Genomic DNA, 13539 nt, shown 5'->3' on the forward strand with positions numbered 1-13539 from the left:
ATGTTAGTCAGATTTGTTTCTGCTGAGCCATGCCAGGAACTGCATACTTCTTTTTTTCTAGCTCTTCAATTAATATCTGCAGGAGTCAGTGCACATTAATATATCTTGAAATGATGCTATATTAGGCAATGCTGTAAACATGGATAATGACTTAGAAACTACTTCTCTGAAACTTGAAAAGGTTACAAATATGGACTCAAATCAAAATGAGATTAAACTGGAAGAATGTAAACTAGTACATCTGGGAAGAAATTGAATCAGATTCATAGTTCTCCTGAGAAATCTGGTAAGTGGTAATGTTAGAAGAGACAGAGCCAGTGGATAAATAAAAATAAAATTAAAATATAATACTGTGAATTGAGAAAGGTCAATGTGCTTTGAACTGCCTAAAGAGAAATTTTGAAAGAGCGAAGAACAAAATGAAACAGGAAATACTAATCAAACCCTTTCTTAGAATGGGGGGTGGCAGCTTTAGTTTTTGAAACATATTTGAACAATCAAGACAAGTAGTTAGACAATGGAAAGTTATTTGGGAAGAAGAAAACTTAATAAACAAATAAGTTTAGGTAATGACCTGAAGCATCTCACACACAGTCACTATAAAGAGTTCTGCTGTTCTGTGCACATGTCCTATTTCACAACTTTGTTGTTTTACCAGCTTTTGCTCATGTTATTGCTTTAGATTAGAAATATTTTGCTGCAATCTCATCCTAAAAAAAATCTGGTTTATTATTCAACCTTAGTTCAAATGCCACCCCCTGGCTAGCCCTTGTAAATTGCTCATTCCTGTCCGTACAAAGTTAATTACTTCTCTTTTGTAACTCTACTACTTGTATTTATTATGTTAATTACTTAATTGCATCCCTTTTCTCAAATAAATTTGGAGCGTCTTCAGAACAGGAAGCAATTTTCATTCATTTTATTTCTTTTCTCCATTTTCTATAACAACTAGCCATAGAAATTTGTATACAGAAGGAGCTTAATATTTATTGAATTGAAGATCACAAGACTGCATCATTACTTCTAGAAATGAGGTTCAGCTTCACCAGCAAGTGGTTTGAGAATGAGCTGGTCCATAGGCTGGGTCACAAGATCCATAGGGCCGGACAGCATTTGGGACCCAGGAGGAGAAACTAACTTTTGTGGTGAATGATTGCTATTTTTCAAGACCCTAAGAATTAGTTCTTTTACATGTAATAACCCACTGTATCCTCACACCTACCATGTGTTGTAGACACTATCAACCCCATTTTGCAGATGAGACTAGATAAGAAAATACGGAGTTCCCATCGTGATGCAGCGGAAACAAATCTGGCTAGGAAACATGAGGTTGCTGGTTTGATGCCTGGCCTCGTTCAGTGAGTTAAGGATCTGGTGTTGCCGTGAGCTATGGTGGAGGCCGCAGATGCTGCTTGGATCTGGCGTTGCTATGGCTCTGGCGTAGGCTGCCAACAACAGCTCTAATTAGACCCCTAGGCTGGGAATCTCCATATGTCGTGGGTGCGGCCCTCCAAAGCCAAAAAAAAGACCAGATAAGAAAATAACAAGAAAGTGGTGGGCAGGATTTGGGCCTTTATCTGCCTGATTCCAATACTTGAGTTTTAATTTTAGTTTATTTATATTTATTTTCATTTTCATTTCCACTATACAAAACCCCCTCTCTGACATCATTACTTTTAAATACAGGTATCACTACAGAGTATGTAATGTAGCTAGTTCAGTTAATCTGGCATCACAATATTTATAAACTATGAAGTTTTCCTACTGTATCTTACATTTCTCCAAATGCTGAATTTCCCAGTTTGCTTTGTAAAGTGTGATTGTCTGGGGGGAGGATGGTAAATAAGGCAAGGGACTGGAAACTCATCAGATAGTAACAAAGTAAAAACTAGAACTTCTCTCATTAACAGTATCTCTCCAAGTTTACCTGCCAGATACAGCTCCCAGTGAAACTAAAAGGTTGAACTCAACTGCACTGGCTGTTAAAGTTTAAAATATGTAAAAAAATCTATAGGAATAGGAATTCTCACCATCCTAGTCATTTTAAAAGAAGTGTGCAGTTAAAGATAACAAGGAATGTCTACAATACCAGATGTGATGATTTATATAGAAATAAAAGGTCGAATCAAGGATAACAACAAACATTATGACAAGAATATCCCATCACTCTAAGAAAATCACAAATTAACGATTCAGGTAAAATTTTTGGCTTCCATGTTAGCACCGAGCCCAATTCTGTTGGGATATGTCTCTAGAAAAGTTTTGTGTTTTAGTGATTTTTAGGACTTTTCCTAAGAATCTCATCAAACAATGAGTATGAAGGATTCTGTCTTTCACAGCTTCACACATCAACACCAGAGAAAGATAAACAGATAAATAGATTCTCCTTATTCGCCTGTGTTAAATGCCATTTTTATATGCATTGCTCTCTAATATAACCTAGTGGTTAAGGATCTGGCATTGTCATTGCTGTGGCATGGGTTCTATCCCTGACCTGGGAACATCATCAAGCAAAGGGCATAGCCCAAAAAAAAAAGTTCATCATATTAGCTGGCATTTATGTGTTTCCATGAGATAAACACAGTTCTATATCTTTTATATGAAAAAAACCACATAATTCTCACAATTCCATGAGGTAGGTACTTTGATTATTCCAAGTACAAAGTTGAGGATTCCTACAAAGAGAGGTTTAAATACCAAGGTCCCATAGCTCGATAGTGGAGAAACGGGATCTGAGTTCAGACAACCTGACTTCAGAGTCAATCCTCTTAATTACTTCATTGCTTCCACATGCTTATGTAATGAAGCACCTGACTTGGATGCAGTGCTAAGAGGCAAAGCCTGTCTCAAAAGCAGTCTATTTTGGTTTGCAAGGTGAATGGATGGAACGACTGACCTACTCTGGATTGTTATGTGTGTAGGTTGCGGGTGTTGGATGATGAGGGTGGATGTGGGCTGATGTGAAAACTGATAGTAGAGCAAGGTAAGAGTATCCCAGCTTGAACCTAAGCTGTGACACCTCTGGGATACAGGAAAGATAGGGTGTGTGTATATAGAGCTTATGGGAGCTCTTGGGAGTCAGGGTCAATACTCATACATAGGAATAAGTTAATAGAGACACAAGAGTCTGGCCTCTGTCATTAGAGAGGAGTAGTTGTGAGTGGAGCTTAGTATCTTTTTATTCAGATTGACTTTCCTGACCTGGGCTTTGGCCCTAAAGTGTTTCTAATCACTGTAGTGCCAGTTATTCGCTGTGTAACTTCATGCAGCGTACCTAGTCTGTGAGCCTTAGTGTTGTATTGCTACTGTCATCCTCCTCGCGGTCATCATCATCAGATTGGTGCCTGAAAGAGGGAGTCCTACAAATAAAGATGGTGAAATGACTTTCTTAAAAATTCCGTAAGGTGTTGGGAGCACGTGTTTTCAAACTTGAATGTGCATAAGGATCACTTGGGAAGCACAAGAAAATGCAGAGTCTTGACTATATTCTCAGAGACTAAGGCAAGTGGGACACAAGTAATACATATCCTGCTATCCTGCTGAATAGCATTGAGAACTATGTCTAGATACTCATGTCGCAACAGAAGAAAGGGTGGGGGAAAAAGCTGTAACTGCAATGTATACATCTAAGGATGACCTGACCCCCTTGCTGTACAGTGGGAAAATAATAAAAAAAAAAAAAAAAGATAAAAAAAATAATAAAAAAATAAAAATCAAAACCAAAAAAAAAAAAAAAAGCAAGTAATACATAGACATAGTCCATTTGAGAAAAACAACAACAACAACAACAACAACAAAAAACAACTAGTATGGTATAATGGAAAATAGCAGAGGTGGGGAAGAGGCATTTTAGCAGAAGGGCCCACTCAGCATTGCCAAGCAGAGGTCTGAGTCACTGCCATCACAGGGGCAGGAGTATTTTGCTGCACCGTGGCAGCTTTGTCACAGGGGAGCTCCTTCAGCAGGTCATGCTCATGGCTCAGGGTGAGCACCAGGAGGTTGGTGAGAGTGAACACAAGCACGTGTGATGTTCTAGGAGAGGCCCAGCAATCACTGGGCGAGACTGAGAGCAGTTGACATTCGCAGTAGCAACCTGGAGAGAGAATGTTTGTGCTCTGCAAGACCTTATTTGTTATTTGCTTTTCTTTAATCTGAAGAATGACAGGGCTTGGAAAACATGGGTCCTACAGCGTGATTGGTAGGCAAGCAATATTTTATAATTAGAGGAGAAAATTTTAGGAGAAATTTTTAAAAATTAAAGAGTAAGTAAAAGAAGAGGGGAATGCAAATTTTAAGAGCAAATCTTATAATGCTGCCATTATTTTAGGTTCTTTATTCAAATATCTCACACTGTGTTTGAGGCGATTTTAGGCACTTGAAACTTGATCAATAATTCCCACATCTTCTACCCTATGATTAGAATGGCCACAAGTACCTCAGAATATCCTCACTTATCCACACTGCAAACATTCTGAATAATATCTGGGTAGATCTTAATGTGGTTTTATAGGTTAGTGGGAGGAGAGGAGAGAGAGTTTGAGGGAAAAAAGTGGGGAAAACGTCAGAAAGCATGAAGGATGAATGCTTCAGAACAAAAAATTATGCAACTGATGGAAATGTAGAAAGGTAAAATATTTTTTATCATCCACTTGCTTCCAACCTTTGTAGTCATAATCTACTTGAATTCATCCATCTTTCTCTCTGAAATGATACTTTGATTAGTTGCTGTCATGATCCGAGATAGGCCAAGAGGGTGCTGGCTTGCTTTTCCCTCCCAAACTTCAGCACTATCGACATTTTAGGTCAAATACTTCTTTGTTGGGGCTTCATTGTAGAATGTTTGGCTGCACTCCTGGCCAATGCTTATTCCATGTAATTAGGAACTTTCCCCCAGTTGTGACCTCCAGACATTGCCAAATGGTCCCTTGGGGGCACAGTTGCCCACAGTGAAGAACCACTGCCTTACCAGTGATCAACAGTGGTCCAGCTGCCCCGTTCCTTTCCACTGTGCAGCATCAAACCTTTGCCTCCTGCAAAGCCTGCCTCTGCTCCCTTGCAAATATTTCCATGACACTTCACAACTGAGGTTTATGGATCGCTGTACTGTGCTCTTTGGCATGATTAGTTTTTCTTTAGTGACTGGTAGGGTTCCTAAGCAATTCAAAAATAACTATTGTTTCAATGTGTCTGAAAACATGGCCTCCAGATCTGCGAGTTATTGATTATCCTACCAAGGCCCAACGTTTCCTAATAGTTTCTTATTTCTTATGTGCACATTTAACTGATTTGGGAGCAACTTTAGGGCTCATGAAATGTGAGGCCTAATAAAGTCAGTCAGGTGGAGAAAGTTCCTATTGTGGCTCAGTGGTAATGAGCCAGTAGTATCTAAGAAGGTGCGGGTTCAATCCCTGGCCTTGTTCAGTGGGTTAAGGATCTAACATTGCCTTAAGCTGTAGGTCGGCAGCTGTAGCTCTGATTTGACCCCTAGCCTGAGAACTTCCATATGCCACACATGTGGCCCTAAAAAGAAAAAAAAGCAAAAAAAAAAAAAGGTCAGCCAGGTGGAGAAGTTGCTTCTCTTCCTCTCTTCTTAACCAGCAACCAGTTTTGCTGCTCTCCAGGTCATGGCCCTCTGGTTTTCCCTAAAGTGTTCTGAGAAGCCCTCTACTTTTAGAAGTCTTAAGGTTGCTAATTCTGAGTCAGATACATGCTTTTCTTTCTTCCTCTTACGGATTGTAATGGCTTGTATTAACTAAAGAATGTCATGATTGTTTAGAGGTGTTATTTGACTTTCTTGCTGCTAAATTAGTGAAACCTCATGATAAGACAATAATTGATTTATACGCTGCTTCTATCCATAGCCTGTTTATAACTGTAATCTGTAGCTCACGTAGAAAGGAAGACACCTGGCTAAGGCAGTTTTGGGAGATTAGGCGTGTGAGGTTTGCCTGTGACAAAGATTCTGCTCTGCCCAAATTCTAAAGAGGGTCCTTTGAGCCTTTTTTTCAACTAAGCTACTCCTTGGGCCTTGTTCTTAAGAGCCCAATTGTTACAAAAATCCTGCCAAGTAAATTAAGGAGAATCCCTCAACCTCAGCATCTGAGCAAATTTCCTCACCACCTCCACCTTCCAGGTAATATCTGATCATGCTGACCTTCCTTCAGCAGAATCCTATTAGATCAGTGTACCAAGAATTCCTCTCCCCCTAATATTTCCTCTCAGTAACTCTCCACCCACTGACCTTCTGTCCCTTACCCCAAACTGCTTCTTGGCTATAGATCCTCACTTGCTCATGTTCTGTTCGGAATTGAGCCCAGTTCTACACTGAGGTCTGTTTACTCCTATTGTAGTAGTTTTTGAATAAAATCTCTTTTTTACTGCTTTAACTGCTGTACAGCTCTGGTTTTCTTCAATATCGGTTCAGGCACCAAAAGCTTGCTGCAATTGCCAACTAGGGTCCTATATTTGTCTCTAACAATGCCTTGAGGAGCTCTTTCACTCAAGCCTTTATAAAGAATACAAAAGGGTTGATGGAGAAGAGCGAGTTATCACAGTCTGGGCTAAACCTGTGAAAATATGTCATGCTCACTGATTTTCATGGATGAAAGAGGGAAGGAAAGCCCACCAAAAGATTCTGTATGGTTTGGAGGCCAAGTAGCTTCAAGGGAAAAATACTCACCCTGGGGTGAGGCGAAAAAGTTGAGGCTGGCCAAATCCACGTGAAGCTAATGAGTCTTCACAGATGGGGAGACAAAGGGCATTTGAGGAGCAGTGAGGGTCACTCAGCTTAATCTCAGGCCCATCATTCTCCCCTGAGATCTGTGCTGGGTGACATTAAAATTTAAAAACATATTACTCTAATCTCCATGAGATGCTAAGATTTCAAGGTAGAACTGCTTTTCCACTACTAAATAAATTAGAATGAAAGGAATTGGTTGAAGCAAGGTCTGCCACATAATTTGGAGGGATGTTATTTAAGAAAAGCATACAAAAATAGGGATGTGGCCTTGAAAGAGATGGTGAAAATGAGAGGCCCTAAAACTCAAGCTCATTAGCTTCCTGACAAATAAGGCTCTGGATCAAAGGGTACTTGGTTTCCCCTCCTTGCTCAAGCTGGCTGTTGAGGGATCTGAAGTCAGATGTAATGCAGGGAGTGGAAAGCCCACTAGCTCCACCATCAGTGCCAGGAGCAGAAGGCGGCTCACACTGGAGGATATCGTGGCTGGGGTATGTGGCTGGGGGTACTCCTCCAACAGTCTGGGACCCTCCCAGAAATCACTGGGAGCAAGAGGAGAAGGATCCCACATAGGATCCAGGAAGGCTGTATATGTGGGTAAGGATCTAGTAACCTTCTGGGAATTTCCAGAGCCAAGAGGGATAAAATGGGGCTTACCATCCAACAATTCAGTTGATGAGGCTGAGCCAGAGTAACCCCATTTTGTTACTTACATTATGCCCCTTTTGTGGGCACTGTGGCCCAGGAAAACATGTTACATGAATATGGCTGAACCTTCATCAAAATGTAAGGGAAGATTTAAACTCTTTTATTATGAAGTTAGATGAAGAAACTTTTACGCTAAACATGATAGATAATTTGTACTCAGTCAGCTCCACATTAATGGAAATTCTCTATTCTTTGGTGACACACAGTGAGTAGTGCTGATGGCTGGTGTGTCCTGTCTGTTATCTGCTGTGTCTCAAGCACAACTTTTCTATCCATCGACTTGTGTGCCAATCAAGGGTCAACTATGATTAATCCTAAATTTGTTAAATTGTAGTAATTTAATTAAATAATACCTAAACCAATGATGGATAAGTGTGAGAAGAAAGAGCATGTTGTTTCTGCAAAAGCTAAGTTAAATGCTTATTTAAGACTTGATAAAGGAGAGTGAGACAAAAGATAGAAAGAAGGTGTAAACTCTGGAAGAATTTTGCATTCAGGTGGCTTTACAAGTAATATGCTTAATTAAGTTCTTGTTTCACTTTAAAGGCATTGAAATGGAAAAAAATACACAATGCCCATAGTCATGGTTAATGAAAGAACTGTGGCCAATAATGTCATCAGCTCAGGTCCTGTGTAACAATATTACATTTATACGTGTCTTTATGTGTTTTAAATGAAAATAAAGTGTATGAAATACATATGCATCATTATTTTAATGCCTGCTGTTTTAAATTACTTTTTCAAATAACTGACCAGGAACAACTCCAATTGCAAAACAATATAAAGTGAAATTCTGGCATGAATTCCCAATTCCTCCTTGCTAGGGCTTGATATAATTAGTTAGCTGTTAGTGTTGCCAAGGGAATCTATCCTGTTTGGGACCTTTTGAATCTCTTCTCTTACCCTCAAGCTTGGCTGAGCCTCTTCTTCTGCTCCATTAATATTCTATATGGGTACAACCACTTCCTTATAAACTGTGTCAGAATTTCTATTACTGCCTGAGTTTGCATATGAAATAGCAATGTTCTTGCTAATTGATTTCTAATGACTTTTTTTTTCTTTTTGCTTTCTGTTAATATGCTCTGCAAAATACCTGCCTCAGTCACTCAAACCCAGATTCTGCCCCTCCTTGCTCATCCCTGGAGCTGCCTCTCTGGGTACTTTTGCCTGCTGGCTCTGTCTGTGTGGTGCCCACTGCCTCTTTCTCTGTCTCTACTTTAACAGGGAGAGGAAGATTTAAATTCATTAAACTTTTGAGGGAAGCCTTGTGTTCAGATTAAGTTTGATTTTTAAAATGAACTTTTCACTGTGTAATATAAAGTTAAAAAAAAAAGTAATTCTGAAAAAGCTATTTTGTATCTGGAAAAAACTGGAAATTCAGGAAATATGTATCTATTCTTTGGCAGTGATGTCCTTGGTATGATGCGGTCATCCAGCATGAGATACACAGCCTTATTTGAGAACCATCAAGAAAGATACTCTAGAAATATTTAAGGACTATTAGAAAGACACTGTAAAAAATGACAAAGAGGAATCTACTTTAGAGGAACTAGGTACAAAAGCATATAAACAAATTAGAGAAGAAAGAGAATGACTGACATAGGAAGAGATCTGCTTCCACCAGGCAGAATATTTATTGGACCACCAGGCAAAATGCCTATTGATCAGAGGGGCACAGCCAGAATTTCACAGGTGCCAGCTTGAAAGTTTTATATATGGATGAAAAAAAGAAAGCCTAATTGATGGGAATCACTACTATTAGGATGGAATCTACAAATGTCACCAATTCAGAGTAGAAGATATTTTGAGGAAATATTTTACCTGTAATTGAGCTCAGACAAAAGTACTTTTTATCTTTAGTCATCACTGGAACTGAGAGGTGACACTTTAGGACCCAAACAATTCTAGAGGAGTTGGCTAAATTACACTAGATATAGAAATAGGAAAGGCAGACTAACCTGAGGATTATGGCTGGAGGAATAAAATAACGTGGGAATAGAAACACATGCAGAATCCCAATTAAAAAGCCTTGGGATCACCATCCTCACCATCATCACCACCATCATTCTTTCTTTAAGTGCCTGCAACCCTGTTATTTTCTAGGAAAGACTGGTTCCTCATTGAACACCATCCTCATGCACTGTTCTATAAAGTGATTTTTCATGGTAAGAGATGAAACAATTATGGTTTCTTTTAGCCCAGATGACAAAGACCATCTGTTTCTGACGATGTCCCTAAAACAAGCACTATTGATTCAAATTTACCACAAATGCCAGGAGTTAAAGAATCTGCATTTTCCCTTTTCTTATCCCAAATACTACAAACCTTTTGAAATGTGATAAGCTGTAGGTTCTGAATAAAAAGACTCTGATCTGATAGACAGCTTTAACATTATCAATCAGAGACCCAGTTTGTAGAACATAAATTATCTCATGTCCTTGGGCTTGATGTTTTTGCTGTTCTGGTCACAAACTGAAGTGGGCTTGAGGTCTTTGCTGTTCTGGTCACAAACCGAAGCGATTTAGATAGAGGTAAAAGTGTGCTAGCCACATTTTTAATCATTGTCAATAATGCTTTTTGAGTTATTTCTGAAAATTCATTTCCTTCACATCTGTTACGAAGAAAGACTTGTCTTTTATATCTTTACTTATATTTATACACTCTAAGAGGTGTGTAGATTTTTTACATACCTAGTTTCAACTTGATGATCTCCTGAACTTTACAATCTCTGTGCCCATTACTTGACATAATAATTTTATTTAATCTAAATTCTAGAACTAGCTATGATACTAACAGAATTTAACCTCTAGGACATCTAGATTTACAAGATAATTTCACTATGGCTCCACTCTTAAATAGAGAGATATCTGAATGAAAGAGGAAAGAAAAAAATACCTGGTCTAATTGATCCATCTATGAGCATTCCCTAGTAGAATTAAAAGAAAATTAAAGGGAGATGCAGAGTAGAATTTACTTTGCATCTTAACACAGGGTCAAGGATAGCTATTATTCATTACTTAGATAGTCTTATTCTTGTTACCATCATTCTCTTATGTATGCAGAGGGAGATGATCTCTCTTACTATGAACTTCAATATAATTACTATTAGTTTTTGCCTATTTTTCCCAAATTTAAAATAGTGAAATGAAAGGGGTAATGATGTGGAGCTAGAATCCAGACATTTTAATTCTATAAGCAACCTTTCTTTTTAAGTTTATTTTTCCAGAGACAATCATTCTTGAGCCACATCACCCATTCCATCTTTCTCACAACCAGGATTATTCATTAAACAATGGCTTCCAAAAAATCATGATCTAGGCTTTGGTATGATAGCTACTGAGCAGCAGGGAGTCTTAGAATATGATGAATAATATATAATAAATATATGATATATATATAATATTTATATTCATTATATAAGATAACATTTGTTTGGAATTGGGTTTTGTTAGATAAAAGTTGTAAATGCTGATCAACAATCAAGAGTGAAATACAACGATAAGTTTGAAAGAAAGAAAAGAAGAGGTACCCTCTTCATCTGTCTTTAATATGATATCTTGAGATGGCTTTGCTGTTGTATGCATGCTTTATCGTTATGGGAGTAACTAGCATCTACTTAGGTTTGGGGGGGGAATTAATTACTGCTATGGGATAATTCTCTCATGTACGTCTTAGAAGGTAAATTTAGAGAAGATATAAATGTGGACTTAGGGTTTTGTGGACTTCTTTTACTCCTATAACTTACAGAAGATTTTAATTAATGATATAATTTTCTGAATATAGTTCTTTTTAAAAAGCTTTATTTTTAGAGAGATTTATAGCAAAATTAAAAGGAAGGTACACAGATTTTCTAAAAGTCTCTGTCCCCAAAACTCCCCCATTATTAATATCACTCACCATAGTGGACATTTTTTTGTCAAGGATAAACCTACATTGACATACCATGATCACCCTAAGTCCATAGTTTACCTTAGAGTTTACTCTTTGTATTGCATATTGCATGGCTTTGGACAAACGTATAATGACAGTAATCTGTCATTATATTATACAGAATATTTTCACTGCCCTAAAAATCCTCTGTACTCTGCCTATTTATCTTTCCCCCACTTCTCAACCTGGAAGTCACTGATGCTCTATCCACTTTTGCCTTTTCCAGAATCATATAGTTGGAAATATATAGTATGTAGCCTTTCCAGATTGACTTGTTTCACTAATGTGAACTTGAAGTTCCTCCATATCTTTATATGGCTTGATAGCTCATTTCTTTTAATATTCTTATGTCTAGAAGTATCAGAGTGTATTTGTCAGTTTACTTACTTAAGGACATATCAGCCACTTCCAAGTTTTGGCAGTTATGAGTAAAGTTCCTGTAAATATATGTGTGCTGTTTTATTGTGTGGACTAAGTATTTAACTCCTTTGGGTAATACCAAAGAATGTGATTGCTAGATCAAATGGTAAGAGTATGTTTAGTTTTGCAAGAAATCTGCAAATGTCCAAAGTGACTGTACCATTTTGCATTCCCACCAGCAATATATGAGAATTTCTGTTGCTCCACATCCTTGTCAGCACTTAGTGTTGTCAGTGTTTCAGATTTTGTTCAATTCCTATAAGTACATAGTGATATTTTATTGTTGTTGTTTTCAGTCATATTTCCCTGATGGCATATGATGTGGAGCATCTTTTCATATGCTTATTTGCTATGTGAATTTCTTCTTTGCTCAAGTATCTTTGAAGGTCTTTGGCTCATTTTTTTAATTGAATTGTTTGTTTTCTTACTGTTGAGTTTTATAAGTTCTTTGTATTTTCTTTTCTTTTCTTTTTTTTCACATTATCATGCTCCATCATAAATGACCAGACAGTTTCCAGTGCTACACAGCAGGATCTCATTGCTAATCCATTCCAAAGGCAATAGTCTGCATCAATTAACCCCAAGCACCCCATCCATTCCACTCCCTCCCTCTCCCCCTTGGCAACCACAAGTCTATTCTCCAAGTCCATGACTTTCTTTTCTGTGGAAAGTTTCACTTGTATCTGGAATCTAATATATGGCACAAATGAACCTTTCCACAGTTCTTTGTATTTTCTGATCTTTATCTTCACATTGAATGTATAATTTTTTCTTGATTGTCATACATATGTGTTGAATAAAAGGAACTGTTATTAATAGGTCTTTAATAATATGTTGGTGAGGTGTAGGGGAGGCCAGGTGTTCTATACCCCTATAATAATGTCTCAGTCTTTTAGAGATCATGTGCCTCTGACTGGGGGACTTCACAAGAGTTCCTCATTTTTTTTCTCCCCCATCAGTGCAACAGGAGTTGAGTATTTCCCTTTCTCAGCAGGTCAGGCTCTGTTTAACTAGTTTCTCCTGAGAGCAGGCCTTGTTAAGAAGAACTGAGTCCTCTGGAGGGTCTTAAATTATTCCTTTTCCCCTCCCCCTGCAAAGCAGGTTGGGATTTTTCTCTGGTATTTACTGTGGGAACCTGGTAGCACTCCTGGAGGTAAATCTTACAGTATTTTGCCCCTCTCCGCACCCCAGGACTGGTTCCCTAGGAGTTTTTAACTCTCAGAGTTTCCTGAACTGAGCCTCCAGCAGTTCATCACCTATAGTCAAGGCTTTCCCACCCCAGCATTGGTTCCAGTGGTGATTTCGGCTAGAAGTCTATGCTCTGTTAGGTAAGCCATGCCTCCCAGTATTCACCTGTTTGTTTCTCCAGTCTTGGAATTAATACTTTGCCCTGGGTTCTCCATCTCTTAAAAATTTAAGAATATTGGTTAATTTTTCATTCTGTTCAGTTTTTTATTTGTTATTAGGACAGAGTGGCGATGTCTAAGCTCCTTATATGTGAAATCAGAAACCAGAATTCTTTGTTTGCTTCTTTTGAACTAATTTTAGGTTTGCTAAACTATTGTCATTATCCACATTGACTTGAAATCCATACAGCATGACTAGGGGCTCTAGATTCAGAAGGATTTTTCTTTCTTTCTTTTTTAATGGTCGTTAGTGTTAAAAGATAAACTAAGGCATATTAAAACATTTAAGAGTTTGTTTAAACAAAAATGGTTTTGAATCCAGCAGTATCCTATTTAGCA

General features: G+C 38.1%; 2 long non-coding RNA genes across 2 annotated transcripts in view; both read left to right on the top strand.

Moving 5' to 3' along the window:
- The window catches only part of LOC110256420, a 479854-nt gene that overhangs the window by 293556 nt on the left and 172759 nt on the right, over window positions 1–13539 (top strand). The gene's annotated exons all lie outside the window — the stretch shown is intronic.
- The window catches only part of LOC110256421, a 40783-nt gene continuing 39813 nt past the window's right edge, over window positions 12570–13539 (top strand). The window contains exon 1 of the long non-coding RNA XR_002337891.1: window positions 12570–13122. This is a non-coding gene — a long non-coding RNA (uncharacterized LOC110256421). The remainder of the gene's footprint in view (window positions 13123–13539) is intronic.

The sequence above is a fragment of the Sus scrofa genome, chromosome 13 (assembly GCF_000003025.6).
Source record: "Sus scrofa isolate TJ Tabasco breed Duroc chromosome 13, Sscrofa11.1, whole genome shotgun sequence".
NCBI classification, from domain to species: domain Eukaryota; kingdom Metazoa; phylum Chordata; class Mammalia; order Artiodactyla; family Suidae; genus Sus; species Sus scrofa.